Source organism: Mytilus edulis, chromosome 8, assembly GCF_963676685.1.
Source record: "Mytilus edulis chromosome 8, xbMytEdul2.2, whole genome shotgun sequence".
NCBI lineage: Eukaryota > Metazoa > Mollusca > Bivalvia > Mytilida > Mytilidae > Mytilus > Mytilus edulis.
This window is the reverse complement of record NC_092351.1, coordinates 38,342,220-38,359,132: the sequence shown is the minus strand read 5'-3', so window position 1 is coordinate 38,359,132 and position 16,913 is coordinate 38,342,220.

Sequence of the window (16,913 nt, the reverse complement as noted above, 5' to 3'; positions counted from 1 at the left end):
ATATCATTCGAAAGGAAATAAACCACAGAAAACAATAACATAGATGATTTTGTGCTTTGTCTATTTTTTAATGAAAAACTTTGCTTATTTCGATGCCTATAACGTCATTTCAAGGGTGTCCCGCTGTTACAATTTTGTTTTATGTGAGTCTTTAAAATCCCAGTTCGGATTTATAAGTAAGTAGAATGGTAAAAAATTTTGCAATTGTTTTGTATACATTTAACTTAAAATGAAGTAACAGACGGTTTTAACTTTAAGAGAACGAAGATCGCCAAAAGAGTTTAAATAAAAAAGAGAAAAAATGTCCCAATTAGCTGCTCAACCCGTAAATTTTTTTTCTGTCTTCACTTTCATAAGATATAACGGACGAAAATGGATTTTAATAATATCAGAAAAATTATACATGTCCCGAAGAAGCTATCTGAAGTCATCATTAAGTAACTGCGGTCTTATTTTAAAAACATCGTCATTTTTCCCGTGTCCAATAAAATGTCCCGATGGACAAAATAACATAAAGAATAATTCTATTATATCTCTTTTTTTTAACACCTGTTAACTGATATGAATGGAAAATACATTTTATTTCCTTTAAAATGATATGATATGTACTTTTGTTTGATTTGCAGTTAGAAAATCCGAAACGATCTAAGATGTCCAATGAAATGTCCCCGTAACCGTAATTTGACGTTCGCGTTATAATAACGTTAAACTGTATACGAGTTTTCTTGCATATTTGGCATAACATAATTTCATGATATGGTCTGATCTATATAAAATAAAGTTCTCGTTTAATATGCATTAAAATACAGATCTGCATTAATTCATGCATATAAGATGTAGAAATATTTAACTCGGATATTTCATAAAGACAAGGCCCCGGAGGTATAACAAAGAGATAACCTACTAATAACCACACTCCCACTTTATAAAAGCAAGATACATTGAAAAAGAAAATGCGATCAAAAGTGAGATCTTCTTAATTATCATCCTAAGCCAGATAGTATCTGTAATTCCTAGCGTTGCTATTAAAAGATTCGACGCTATACATACGAATGAAAATTCTCCCAAAACATTTATGTGAAAAAGTACACCTTAGTCGTAAACATTTCAGTAAAACGTGCAATCATTTTTTTTTGTCGCATCGACTCATTTAACAAAACGTTTTATCAGAGAAATACTTGTATGTCATAAACATTTCAGTATAGCTAACGATAATTTTTTATCTACTGTGAGTAGAACAATTCCTAGTCATCTACCTACCAATATGTGTTTGAAAAATAAGGTTATTACATTTAGAAGTAGTGTGGCAGAATGAATTAGATTATTTTCTCGAATCTCCAACAGAATTGCCTGGTACATAAGCATGTGATGAAACTAGTATATTGAAATTGAAACTTTTCTTTTACCATAATTGAGAAAGAACGAAAGAGAGAGAGTGAGAGAGTAGTTGTCCGACATATATGATGGATGACACACAAACATGTAGCAGCTAGCTCCAAGGTATTAATTTACAGACACTCCCAACTCATTCTAGAAAAAAATTCAACCAATCAATCTGCGGTGTAAAGTAGACTTTTTTTTATCTTCGCAGAACGCCACATAGCTTGAGTTTTAATTTTTACATTGCGATGACCGTGAGGGCATTCCGATGTATTGTTTTTGACTGGTAACCGATCGTATAAATACGCTGATATCATCGAGTGCAAAATAAAATTTCTTATCGCTTGTTATAAATTCACTTCTTCAATGAATACTCATAAGAACAGAAATTTATAATACGCAAATATTATGTCGTTACAAATATTTATATGCATTAAAAAATGCACACGTACAGAAAAATTGTGTTAACGCATGCGGAAGAATATCACAAGAAAGTTTTTTGGGAAAATATGAATGTCTTCTCAAATCCAATCTATTGGAAAAATCGAATTGTTATAGAAGAGTGTCCACCATGCACTTGTACTGCACTTGTATTAGAATCGTAGAATAGAAGGATATACAATTGGATGAAAATTATACATACATGTAACTGCTATATACAATTATAAATATAATATATAACAACAAACAAGAGTATACGTATTTGTATCACCACAATATAATAGATATTAAAGCAGTGAAGTTGAATTCCTTGTCATTTATTAATCATCCACGCACGAACTTGTCTAAGAAAAAATATATCTCTGTACATAAACCTCAGTTTTACGGTATAGAAATGTGAGTTTTTTTCTGAGACAAGTGCTTGTGACCATCCACAAGAACTTGCGGTCATCCGAGGTTCAGTACTTCAGTACTTTGATTATACTTTTAAAACAATGTTAATACGAAACCAAAAAGATTGAAACCGAAAACATAAAAATAATCAGATGAATGTCAAAGAAGATTTTGTGTAAACCGATACTCAGTTATATGTTGAAAATGGAAGCGCGGAACCAAAAATATTGTATAGTATAAAAAATGCATGAAATGCATTCCTGACGGTCCGAAGTTGTTCGCTTGAGAAAAAACTGAACTATGCAAACATGCACGTATAGCAGTTACTTAAAAAAATCACATCTAGTAAAAAAAAAAGTTGTATTATTCAAAATCGGATTTCGAACTGCTGGTAATCTGTGATGTAGGTATTGGTCTGTGTAAAAGTTTTCCATACTTTGCCAAATTCTAATATTTAAAAAAAAAAAATATTGATTGCCGACCCTTTTTTGAAGCTTGAGTTTGTGAAAAAATATCAGATGAAAAGATAGCTTGCAAAATATGTTTCCGAAAGCAAAAACAATACAATACAGAATCACGGTTCTCATTTTCACAATAAAGTAGAAGATGTGGCCGTATAAAACCAATTAATAATTTCTATATGCAAACAACAATGAGCAAAACCCTTACCTTATAGTCAGCTATGAAAAGCCCCGAAATGACAAATGTAAAACAATTCAAACAAGAAAACTAACAGCCTGATGTATGTGCAAAATGTGTAAATTCCTACATAACATGAATTTTCTTAATTATTTCCCTGGTAAAACAATCCTAATTCAAAAAAATTAATCAATGAAAACGTTTTCTTTTAAAAAAAAAATAATTTAGACCCCGACCAACTTTAAATTATTGAAAGTTGGCAACGGCAGCATAAGAGCACGTATTTTTTTAAACATGATGCACATTTATAAAGTTTTTTGTTAGAGATTTTTTAAATAATGATATAGTTAACATTTTCCATAAAATCGGGATTGATGTTAAGATTGTGGACTTACTTATACGTTAAAATAAATAATATGAATTATGATGTAATTATAAGTCACTGTTTAAGAAAAAATAAATAAAACCAAATTCTTGGACTTTTATATTAACGTATAATAGTCCCAGGATTAAAATATTGATAAAATAAGATTATGAAAAAATAGCTTGCGATATACTACCTACATCTTTCACATAATCAAAGACAAATCAAGAAGTATTGAATATTAATTGAGGGAGCGAAATTACCAAATTACAACAAACATATATAAACGTGTAATTGGGGAAAAGAGACAGAAACAAGAAACGAAATATTTACAATTTCACTAGCAAAGATAGGGGACGTCCTCTGGCAGAGAGAGTATTGCTTAATTTTAAGAAATAGAAGAAACTGATTGTTGAAGGCCGTACAGTGACCTATAGTTGTTAATTTCTGTGTCATTTTGATCTCTTGTTGAGAAATGTCTCATTGACAATCATACCACATCGTCTTTTTATATATTTAAATCATTTTACAAGACATCAAATTGTCATTTTGTGCTATTGTTGCAGACAATTCTTCGCAAATTAAAAATTGTTCATGTATCAGTATCTAAAATTTTGTACAATAATAATTCAATGGAATTTTGCATTTGCACCGGCTTGAAAAAATAAAACCATATAAAGAAGCAACTTCGAACATCTCTTTACTTTAAGCGGCATTTTCACATGAGTAGAATATAAGGTCAACGTTTGAAACTTTCCGTGGAACAACGTCAAAATCATCGTTTTATTAGGAACGTCGTGTAACGCTGAGTGGCACCAATACCGTGCGGAACGTCTATTACATTGTTGACAGTTTCAACATTAATATTATTGACATCTAGATTTTCAAGTTTTTCAACTAAATCATGAATATTTTCATCATTCAAATTTTCTAAAAATACATTTGCATTATTATTCTTCCATTTTGGTTTGTATACAACATTGCTATTATCATCATGTGACAGAGTATCAACAGATTCAAGTATTACAGAAGTATCAAAATGTATGACAACTGGACAATGAATATCACTCAAAATTGGATCAAAATTTTCAATATTGAAGTATGAAATACATTTAAATAACATAGGTGACACAATAGCATAATCAATAAGTGTATTTTTACTTGTTGTAAAAGCCCCTATTAACTGATCCTTACTAATTCTACCATTAACAATATATAGATCTAAATTCTTACAAAATTCCAATAATTTGTGTCCATAATTATTCATATTCGAAATGTCCTTCGAAGAACGCTTAATTGGGATACCCAATTCATACAGAGCATTAATACTGTTCATATATTTTCTGGAATTCTCGTCGATCAGCAGGCTGTCTAGGATTGTATCATTTACAATAATAAAGTCATCATGAGTCCCTGTATGGGCATTAAAGTCCCCAAGTAGGCACACTTGGTAATTTTTATTTACAGTAATATCAATTATTTTTTCTAAAATCTCATCAAATATATCAACTGAACCATAAACACTATTTTCAGAGGGGATATATACTATCCCAAACAACAAATCACTTGGCAACAAATTCACAATAGAAAACAAATATATACATTGACTAGAGATATCAATAACTTTCACATATTTGTAAATAGAACTTTTTACAAATACTGCTATACCACCAGACTTACGTCTACATTTCTCGCGTATTATAGGTGGTAGTAATTCATAACCAGATAGGTGAACATCATCATATGCATCAAATTTAGATTCAGTAAAACACAATATATCATATGATGAGATAAACTCCACAAAATCGGGGATTTTACTTTTTGAAACCAACCCACACACATTTAACGACAGAACTTTTAGCTGGCCTTTCACATTTTGAATTTCACAATTTTGACGATCACTTTCACTTATGAATATGGGCAGATTTTCAGATTTTGAATTTATTTCAACACTGCGCTCCTTTTGACTATTTTCAGGTTTTGAATTTATTTCAACACTGCGCTCCGTTTGACTTCCTTCGCACCCCTAAAATTCTGGCAATCCTAAAGCTTTATAATCCACGGTATCCATTCCAATTTTAAACAAGTCATCCGGACTATCAATTGTTACCTTTGAATCGTTATTTAGCGTACAGTGGATCCTTCCTTCTTTTGTAAATGCTGATTTTACATTAGTCTGCTTTTTAATGTAAAAGAGTAGCTTGAATTTCAGCTTTGTAAGGTCTTCAGCTATAAAAATGTTCTTAAAGCGTTCATTTTTTCTCAACTTTGCGCGATTCTTCAACAATAGAAATCGGGGCTCACGGTGGACGAATCTAGCAATGACTTGGCGTGCCTTACCCTCGCGCTTCGGACCAATTCTATGTATGGCGTTGATGTTGTCTGGTTTTATGACTACACCTACCGAACCAGCAATCAGTCCAGTATATATTTCTCTCTAAAAATAGTTATCTCCCTTTAAATGGCTTATTTGGGAAAACATGATTCTAACACCACAATATTTGATATTTATTTAAATATTTTGAGTAATGTATACAATAAATTTCTAAGTTTTCTATAAATAAATAGACAGTCGAACCAATTTTTGCAAATCTGTCTCCATATTTGCAGATTTTGGCAAATAACTAGACCGATTTTGAACTGGGATTGTACAATCCAAGATGGCGGTATACCATGAATATTTAGTGGAATTTAAGGTTTTGAAACTAAAAAATATATTTAGTGTAATTTAAAGTTTTGCGTCTGGCGTATAAAATTATAATCCTGGTACTTTTGATAACTATTGAAACTGAAAAATAATTATAATGTGGATCATATGCGACTTTCAAATCTGAACCATAAGATGAAAATTAGTAAGTTTGCCTTATATCATTATATTTAGACATATTTCATTCCATAAATAATTACCTGAATGAGTTGCCATACCACTCTAGAACTGAAACATCTTTTACTAAATTCAAGAGTGTAGTAAACTCGTGGAATGGCAACTCATGAAATTGATATACATGTGCTTAATATATATATATAGACACCTATGTTTTAATGATGTATTTATATTGTGTCATTTATAACTGATTTTTTTTCATTCCGTGTAAGTTTTTGTTTGAATGTCTTATTTATCGAGTAAAGCCATTTCAATTGATTTTTTAAAGTGTGTGCTATGATGTTTTAATCTTATACTACTAGCTTTTTCGCATAAGGGTGAAGGTTGGGGCCTGTTAGAATGTTTAAACCCGCTGTATTTGTATGCACCTTTCCTTAATCAGGGGCCTCTTGTTTAGTCGTTGTCGTTTGTTGACGTGCGGTTCATCAGTACATGTTGTTTTAGCTACTATATAGATTGGAAACAGTTAGGGCAATAACGCTCTGTCTGCCTGCTGTACAAAATTGACGTGAACGTGAAAAATCTCATAAAAGATCTGTAGAGAGTTATTTGATTAAAAAGAATGAATATGTTATATTCGTATATCTCATTTTGAAAACGATTTTGAAATTAATAATATAGTTCATGATATACACATTTCTAGAATAGAGATATAAACCCCAAGTACTCTCAAAAAGGTTTGTGTTCATAAGAGCAGACAAATCATCCAATAATGTAGTGGTTATGTAACGCATATATATACAAGAAAGGTTTCCAAAACGAAGATATCAATTCAAAATTTAGTTCCGTACGCTCCATGGAGAGTCAAATTGTAAACAAGGAAATCACTTCCACTAATCAGCTTAAAGCCTTTTCCAAACATTTGAAAGTCCTGACTATATACTTGTTATCTTCATTACACAAACAATCATTTAAATTTCGTTTCATCTCCGCATCTACTTCTTGTAGTAAGTGGTATACTACTAATCTGTCAGTGCTCATAACTACCTCCCTTACTACGTACTATCACGTTCACAGAACTTGTTATTTACTTCTGTAATAAAGTTTATTAAAAAAAAATGGTATTAATTATTCTTAGAGTGTTAAAAACTCTTCAGAGGTTTAAGATAGAGTACGTTTATTTGCTGAAATTCGTTTAAAGAGTTTTCTGTAACGAAAAAGGAAAGTATGTTATGTACACTTACTGGAAATGTGGAGATATCATTTATACATATGTTTTAGCAATACAATGTATTGCCAGGTAGTAGGTATTCCTATGGGCACTAATTGCACCCCTTAAATATCAGATTTATTCTGGTATTGCTATGAATCAAAGTTTATGGCCGAACTTAGTTTAGACACGTCATTGTTATAGATTTGGTTGACACTTTCAACAATACCTACCTACCAGTATCTTGATGATATTGTTTCGTAAAAGAATCCAGTTTTCTACATATGCTACCAAAATTTAGACAAGGAACTTACTTTGAATAGATCTAACATAAACAACAGTAGTTGTCCTTTTCTATATTTAGCCTGACTTTTCAGTTTCTGAAGTGAAACTCCGAACTAAAATTTACGACAAAAGAGACAATTTTTCATTCATTATTGATAATTTTCTTTTTTTTATAGATGACGATGTTCCTTTGTCTACATCATACGGTATTTATACATACCAATATGTTCGTTATGCCAGTGTGTGTAGTGATGTAAAAGATTTTAACGAACGTAATCAATGCATCAATGGTAAGTTATTTAGTCAGGGATTTCGTAACCATTAACTACTTTGAACATTTATCAAATTATTTCATAGATACAAACATTTGATTACTAAATTTGGCTGTACCCTGGTACCTGTAAAAAAACTTATAAAATTTATATTTCACATTCTAAATTTTACGGTAATATTGTACTAAAACTTGAAAATCAATATGTGATCCGGGTTAACTCATTAAACCTTTAAACAATCTTAAGATCCTTGAATATTATTTACAATGGCACTTACATCGATTTAGGCATCAGCAAATTAAAACATAACTAAATTTGGATTTTTTTCTATTTTTTTTTTTTGGATACATGAATACACATCCATATGTATTTTCTATTTGGAGATTGCTTTAAATGTATGAATATATAACACGTTTCATATTTATAAGACGGTTAAATCCAAACTATCCTACTGCCTGTCGATACTTTTATTGTTGCATTGCACAAATACTGTCTTCTTTGACTGTATATATGGTGGTAAAACACTAAATCCCTTGGATGTGTTTTGTTTGTTTTTAGTCTCTGATGCATGTTTATTTTTAATTGTGGATTGTTTTTGGCTTGTAAATAAACTTATCATACATACCAGGATTAAATTTTGTATTTACGCCAGACGCGCGTTTCGTCTACAAATGACTCATCAGTGACGCTCGAATCCAAAAAAGTTAAAAAGGACAAATAAAGTAAGAAGTACTTTCTTACAGTAACTTACTGTGTGTACTCTCAAACCGTACTTTCGTGTTATTTTGACATGTTGACACAATTTACATTTCTCGAATTACATGTTTATTTATTTTGCATTATATCTCGTCTCATATTTTTAATTATGTACCGTCTTTGATAAGTTTTGAGTATGATGATACATATTCACTTCTATACTCGTACTGTGAACAACAAAGTCATTTAACTTTTGAATTTTTTTTCTGTTTGAATTGTTTTACACTTGTCATTTTTGCTTGCTTTCGGTGTGAGCTTATAAAGTTCCGTTTTGACTTCGTACTGTGAACTGTAATTGTTTCCTTTTATACATTGTGAATTGAATGGAGAGTTCATTCTTTTGCACTCATATCGCATCTTATTATTCATATAAGTAGTATATAGAGTGTTTTTAGAAATACAGAGGATGTCAAAAGGGTCCAAAATAGCTGCCAATATGGAATTCCCCTAAGACAAAATATAGATGATGAATCTGATTCGAAACTAAGTAGTACACTGCGTCTTATTTCAAACAATGGAGAGAGAGAACCTCCTGCATATATAAAGATAGACACACACTGCGTAATCTCATTTACAACAATGCAGTCGAAAACCCAACACGCTGTTATGTCGAGGTGAAATATTTTTTCTATTTTTCTATTAAACAGATCATTGATCACCAATGTCTCATTTGCGGTAAAAAGTTTACCACGAAGAAAGACTTCCAAAGATCAATTTTTTCTAACCACGACAACAAATATTTATGTGCTTCAAATGCAACAAACGGTTGCAAGTGCATGGTAACGTGTAATTGCTGTAAATCATTCTACGAGACCAAGAATGAGTGTGATTTTCGCGTCACATCTTGTCATTTAGGAATATTATATATATTTTGCGAAAAGAAATACGTCAAATAGAAGCAAGATCAAACGAAACATCGACAAACATGATATTTGATTTTAGTTTATCATTAAAGTATTTAGCATAGTATATCGGGTTCAAATGAATATATTAAACGACATTCAATGGGTTAAGATGTAAATCATTTTCTTAGGATCGAAATATTCTGCATTCATCAGTTCGAAAGATCAAGTTAACTTGTTAAAACCAAATTTAATGTATTTTTTTATCGATATTCGAGGTATTGAAATGCAGAGTACGAAATTTTATTTTCATTTCATGTTGAGCTGAATTTGTTACTTCGTAACATTCGAAAACAGTTGAAGAAAATTATGTTTCCATATCTTGCACTGTTTTAAAAAGTTTTGATGATGACAAGTTTTATAAACAAACTAACATGTCTGTCATCCGGGTGTGTATTGGGTCCGGGTTGGGAAGAGGTTGTGATCGATCCTAGTTTTGTTGTCTTTATTCACGTGCCGTTTTGGGTTTGACGCAGCGTTTTGTAAAATGTTGCAAAACATTTGTTTATAACCTGAAATTTAATGTTTTACAGTGACTTGACTGTTAGCGTTGCTCTCCACCAATTGCAATTTGTTTTATAAAATCAAATTGTTCAACTGGTCAGAAATTTGAACCAACTGCTGTAGAAAACCACAGCCAAGTCATGAAAGTGCAAGGTGATAAAATAAAACATACTTGCAATCCTATAAAACTTTAACTCCACTTTAATGATGTTGTGACAAAATTAGTTTATCAGTTTGTATAGTTATATTATATTCATTTCCATGCCGAAGGGGAACTGTTTATTTTGAATTGCTATTAAATTGTCCAAACTAAGCTTTCATATAGTTTTTCTTTCTAAAAGTATTCTATATTTATAAGAATCAGACATTATGTGAATTAAAACATTTCATATTCAGTAAAATATGTGTAAAATTGCAATATATGTTTGTAGGAAGTTTCCATGGGGGAGATAATAACTTTTCTTTCAAAAAGTCTTTATTCAAAAGAATAATATTTTAAGTTATCTCCCCTGAAAACTTATCAATAGCATATTGTTATTTCAGACATATTTTACTGAATATATGATGTTTTATTAAAATGATATCTGATTCTTATAAATATAGAATACTTTTAGAAAGAAAAACAATATGAAAGCGTAGTTTGGACAATTTTATAGCAATTCAAAATAAACAGTTCCTCTTCAGCATGGAAATGACTATAATATAACTACACAAACTGATAAACTAATTTTGTCACATCATCATTAAAGTGGAGTTAAAGTCTTATAGGATTGTAAGTATATTTTATTTGATCACCTTGGACTTTTACATTTTGACTGAACAATTTGTTCAATATTCTGACCAGTTGATCAATTTGGTTTAATAAAACAAATTGCAATTTGGTCAAAATTTTGAATGAGTTGCAATAGGTGGAGAGCAACACTAACAGTCAAGTCACTGTAATGTTAATTTTAAATGGGAGATCACTCTGTAAGTTATAACATTTTTCTCACGAAATTAATCTCATTTTGACAAATTAACCTCTCGGCTTGATAAAAACACGATATTCCGAACCTTTCATTTTTATTTCTTTGATTTTTTAAATAAATCCCTTTAATATCACCACAACTTAATCCTATGCATATCGTTACAAATAAGTCCTTTGATACTGAAAATATAATTAATCTCATTTGGACAACTTAATTGTTCACCAAAAAAAAAAAAAAAATTTCGATGCCTTTATTTTTTTTACTACTTAATTAATCCCTTCGATGTTGTTAAACAAATCCAATTAATCTCGTTCTCACAACGCAGGATATTTCAATCATAACAAAGTGATCTACAATTTAATTTCTTGAATGTCGTTTGATATCTTCATTTTAACCCGATATAATATACTATATATTGTAGTGATCAAATAAAATCACATTACTTGACATATATCCGTCGATTTTTCTTGTAATCTGTTTGTATTTGTTCTCACTAATCGTACACTGATATTTTTTCGAGACAAGATGTGGCATGAAAGTCACAATCACTTTAGGTGTCGATGTATAAGTTCCAACATTTGCATGTTACAATGTACCTACGACCGTGCACCGAGTACTTGTCTTTACTGTTGAAACGTTTGTTGCATTACAAGCATGTACAGATATTGTTGTCGAGGCTGAATCATTGTGTCTTTGAAGGTCTTTCTTCTTGGTTAACTTTTTACAGCAAATGTGACATTGATTTCTCCACGATCTGTTTTTAAGGGAGAAAAAAAACATATCACAGCGCGTTGACTTTTTACTGCTTTGTTGTCAATTAGATTAAACATAGAGTGTCTATCTTTGTATACGCAGAAAGTCCATTCTTTCCTTTGGTTGAACTACGATGCAATGTACTACTAAACGTATATCCTCATTATCAAACACAATAAACGATATTTCCTTAAAAGAAATTTTGCATAATATGCTTAGTTGGTTGTATAATTCTGCACTCTTTGTGGTTGGGCGAAATATGTCACTTACATCATATGTTATTAATCGGATTATATCATCAATATTAAGTATGAGGAAAATGTTACATTGCCCACCATCTTGTACCATTGGGCATTATGTTTTATGAATAGTACTATCTATAATACTAGTTTATTGGTGGTGTTCTTTCTATTAACAATCAAAACATTTCTGATTGGGTCAAAAACGTTTTTGTTTCATCCATTTGTATGCTTGTTTGAATTTGTTTTGTCGTATGTCAGTGATGTATTTACGCACTTCTTCCTTAGTTTCGTTCGAATGTTTATAAGTCGCGCTGGATCCTAGCCATTGTCACATTTACGTTAATAGATATAGGAAGATGTGGTGTGAGTGCCAATGAGACAACTCTCCATACAAATAACAATTTAAAAAGTAAACCATTATAGGTTAAAGTACGGCCTTCAACACGGAGCCTTAGCTCACACCGAACAACAAGCTATAAAGGGCCCCAAAATTACTAGTGCAAAATCATTCAAACGGGAAAACCAACGGTCTAATCTATATAAACAAAACGAGAAACGAGAAACACGTATATATTACATAAACAAACGACAACTACTGTACATCAGATTCCTGACTTAGGACAGGTGCAAACATTATTTGTTGGGACTGCCTAATATAACAGAACTATAAACATCTGGCATACAAGCAGGAGATTTGCCTCGCTTTGAAAGCAGGTTTAAATAGCTACATGTATTCACTATTTAACAGTGGTATACTACTGTTGTCTTTATTTAATTTACTTACCAAGTAAGGAATAAAGTATTTGTTTTCCATTTGTTCCGATTATTATTAGCGTTTGATTATGTCAGTTTTGATCGATTTTCTCTTTTTTGAATTAACATTGGGGTGGGGTATTTTTGTTTGTCAAGTTAGATGCTTAGCTATCTATAAACCAGGTCAAATCCGCAATGTTCTACATAAGTAAATACCTGTACCACGTCAGGAATATGAAAGTTGTTATCCATTCGTTTGATGTGTTTCAGCTTTTGATTTTGCAATTTGATTAGGGATTTTCCGTTTTGAATTTTCGAGGGAGATCAGTATTTTTGTGATTTTTACGGAATATTTATCAACAAAGTCTTGGTACCTTCAAATGAACCTTTTTAAGAAAAAGGACGAGACGTTCTTTGACGTGCCCCTGGTTCATCAATTTTCTGCTTGGACACTGGTGACGTTCTACAAAGTCTTTGATTTTTCTAATCCTAGGCAGATAACCTTAGCCGTATTTGGCACAACCTTTTGGAATTTTGGTGATCAATGCTCTTCATCTATGTTTGGCTTTCTTAACTTATTTGACCTTAGCGTCACTGACGAGTCTTGTTTAGACGAAATACGCATCTGGCGTATCAAATTAAATGCCTGGTACCTTTAATAACTATTAACATGTCGTAACATTCTATTGTATTGTTTATTTGTGTATTTCTTTGTCCTGAATATTCTTCCATTTGTTGCCATTTTTGTGTTATATTTAACATTGCCATAAAAGCAGAAGGTCTGGCTAGCCACAAAACAAGATTCAATTCATCATTTTTCTCTTAAAATGTCCTATACCAAGTTAGGAATTTGGCAATTGTTATCTTATAGTTCGTTTCTTAGTATGTTGCACTTAAGTGTTTCTGTTGTTTCGTTGTTTTCTTCTTCTGTTTGATGTGTTTCTCTCAGTTTTAGTTTGTAACCCGGATTTATTTTCTCTCAATCGATGTCTCAAATATTCGATAAGCTAAATGTAACATTTCAGTGCAGTTTTAGCTATTATTTTATTACAATCAGGTATATTAGGGCAGACATGTCAATAAGTTATATACCATCATGGACTGATAGTCAATTATCAGCTGTAAACAACAACACTATATAATCTTTATGCGTTGCAAGCGCTATTCTTGCTTTTACCTTCACCAGAAACATCTAAATCAGACAAATTTAAAGCCAAGTATGTATAAGAACCGAATCAATGGGACCGCTAACTGCCCCAGGAGTACTAAAATATAATAGCCAAATCCATCTTAAGATCAACTTTGTCTGAGGGAATTGAAATCAGACAATTTTAGATAGTCGTCTATCCCAAATTCATGTATTTGGTTTTGATGTTATATTTGTTATTCTCGTGGGATTTTGTCTGATGCTTGGTCCGTTTCTGTGTGTGTTACATTGTAGTGTTGTGTCGTTGTTCTCCTCTTATATTTAATGCGTTTCCCTCAGTTTTAGTTTGTTACCCCGATTTTGTTTTTTGTCCATGAATTTATGAGTTTGAACAGTTGTATACTACTGTTGCCTTTATTTAGATAGGTATGTTGTCCTGAAGTTCCAAGATCGGTTTAACCATGAAAAATCGGTTAACAGGAAAAAACACTATTGGTAATCTAGATAACACCCTAATATTGGTAACTTGATTCAATGAAGAATTGTATATAGGAACATCATACAGATCAATGTCATTAAAGAAAAAATGAATATGTTCAAATTATAAATTAGCGAATTGACGTGCACCTAAACATATAAGAACTATTGTTTTCGCAACAAATATTTTTTTTTCTAAAACCTTCATGATAAATATAACACTTTGCCACAGAGACAATGCCTGAACTTGTTAGCTCTTTTAATTAAGTTATTTTACAAACGCCTGACTCAAAACACCTCTTTTTATTTTCATTGCAAATGATTATCAAATCTTTATTTAACATCAAAACTTTTTTATTGAGTTTTTCATTATAAAAGTATATTTAAGCTCGCGTTATACCATTCAACCTATCTATAACTTCAAATTACATCTAGTAGATTAATTTCCAGTTCATTTTTTGTATTACAGCCGTTTGTAATTGTTATTTACAGGCGGAGGATATTTGGTTTTTTAAAACGTATGAGCATAAAGATTTTGTTTGATTGACGTGTCTTTACAATATAAAAAAGAATGTTTAATCGCTATTATACATAGTCATCGATCTCACAGAAACCTACTGATGTTAACCTCAAATTAATGCTTTTCAAAATTTAGAATGATTCTTTTAGACTGTACATTTTTAATATTGACAAGTTCAGTTTTATCAAATGTCGCTCTTCATCAGACGAACCGGAGGAATTTTGACATGGTAAAACATAAAAGACTTCTTTCTGGTAGCATATCAACTACATCAGTAAGGTCAGCTTTAGCCTGTGCAACCTTGTGTACCAGTGACCAAAGTTGTTGTTCCTCAAACTATGAAAAAGTATCGAGCATATGTAAATTGGAGACTAGTTGTAGTCCAGCAATGGAACAGTTTCAAGATTCAAAAGTAATGATAAAAGGTCTGTGGAGCTTTACTATAAACAAGTATTTTAACATTTTACATTATAAAAAGCACAGATAATCAGCAACTTAACATTTAATGATTACATATTAGTTTAATTATTTCAGGTGACAGGTACGTATATTGCCAATCAAACGGATTTTTATAAAATTTTAAAGGCACAATCGATCAATTTGAACCGCAAGTAGATATTAAAATATTGTGCAAGTAATTTTATACGTTTGAAGATAAAGCATCTGAATTTTCTATAAAACGAAGTAAAAGTATGAAGAACGGGAATAACCCAAACGCGGTGGCATCATATGAATTTGAATTTACCTTTCTAAAAAACAAGTACTACAAATTTTCGTTTGAAATTATATTTTATTGTTACAAAAAATTCCCGTTTTATTGATATCAAACTTATAGGGATCTACAAAATTCATAGACGTTTGTAAGATTTTGGTCTACCATTACAAACTTAAATCCAATTTGTATATTCTATCTTTAGAAATTTACCTGTGATGTCATCTGGCAATAGTATTAAAACATTTGACTTTTCTACATTTTACAAAAGTATTCCTCTTCCCGAACTAAAAGACAAATTGAAAGAGATGGTTTTGCTTTGTGTCCCTTTTCTTTCCAACTTTTTATAAGGCTGATTTCATACAGGAACTTCTTAGAAGTGTTCTTCCGTTTATTCATAAGGTATTCCTATCAAGTAATGTTGTCATTTTTGCGGTATTTTTAACATTGTCATATAAGCTGGAAGTTTGGCTAGCAATAAAACCAGGTTCACCATTTATTCGTATCTCGTCCTATACCCAGATATTCCGTTTCTGTGTATTTTGGCGTTTGTTTTTGTACCAGGCCAGTGTATTTAATGTGCCGTTGTTTTCTTTTCAAAGTTGATCTGTTTCCTCGGTTTTGGCATGTGACCTGAATTTGTTCTCTCGCTTAATCAAATAATGACATTAAATAGCGTTAAACTACTGTTGCCTTTATTTGTCTCTGAAACAAAATTACCTACTTAAATATCAAAGTATGTGACGTCATTTTCATAATTTACTGCGTTGAGGCCTGGACTGAGTCGGGTGTGTCTATTCTTTGTTGGTCATTCATTATGTATTCGTGTTTGTTTTATGTAATGAGTTAATACTTCAGTTTCATTATGTATATCTGTTATATTCATTTGATAAAATTTACTGTTTGCAATAGCATTAATTGTTCTAAAGAATAAGGATGTTCTTATCCCAAGCATAAAAACTTAGCCGTATTTGACACAACCTTTTTCAACTTTTGATCTTCAGTGCTGTACAACTTTGTACTTTTTTTCGCTTTCGATCTTTTATATCTGGGCGTCACTGGTGAGTCTTGTGTGGACGAGTCACGTTTTTGGCGTATTAAATTTTAAACCTGATGCTTTTTGTTATTCATTAATCATGTGTTCTTTGTCTAATACGTTTTTCTATTTGTATTGTATTGTAGTCCTGTAATATTATGTTGTCATTTCTATGTTATATTTAACATTTCCATTAAAGTGCGAGGTTTGGCATGCCACAAAACCAGGTTCAACCCACCATTTTTTCCTTTAAAAATGTCCTGTACCAAGTCAGGAATATGGCTAATGTTATATTATAGTTCGTTTCTGTGTGTGTTACAATTTAACGTTGCGTC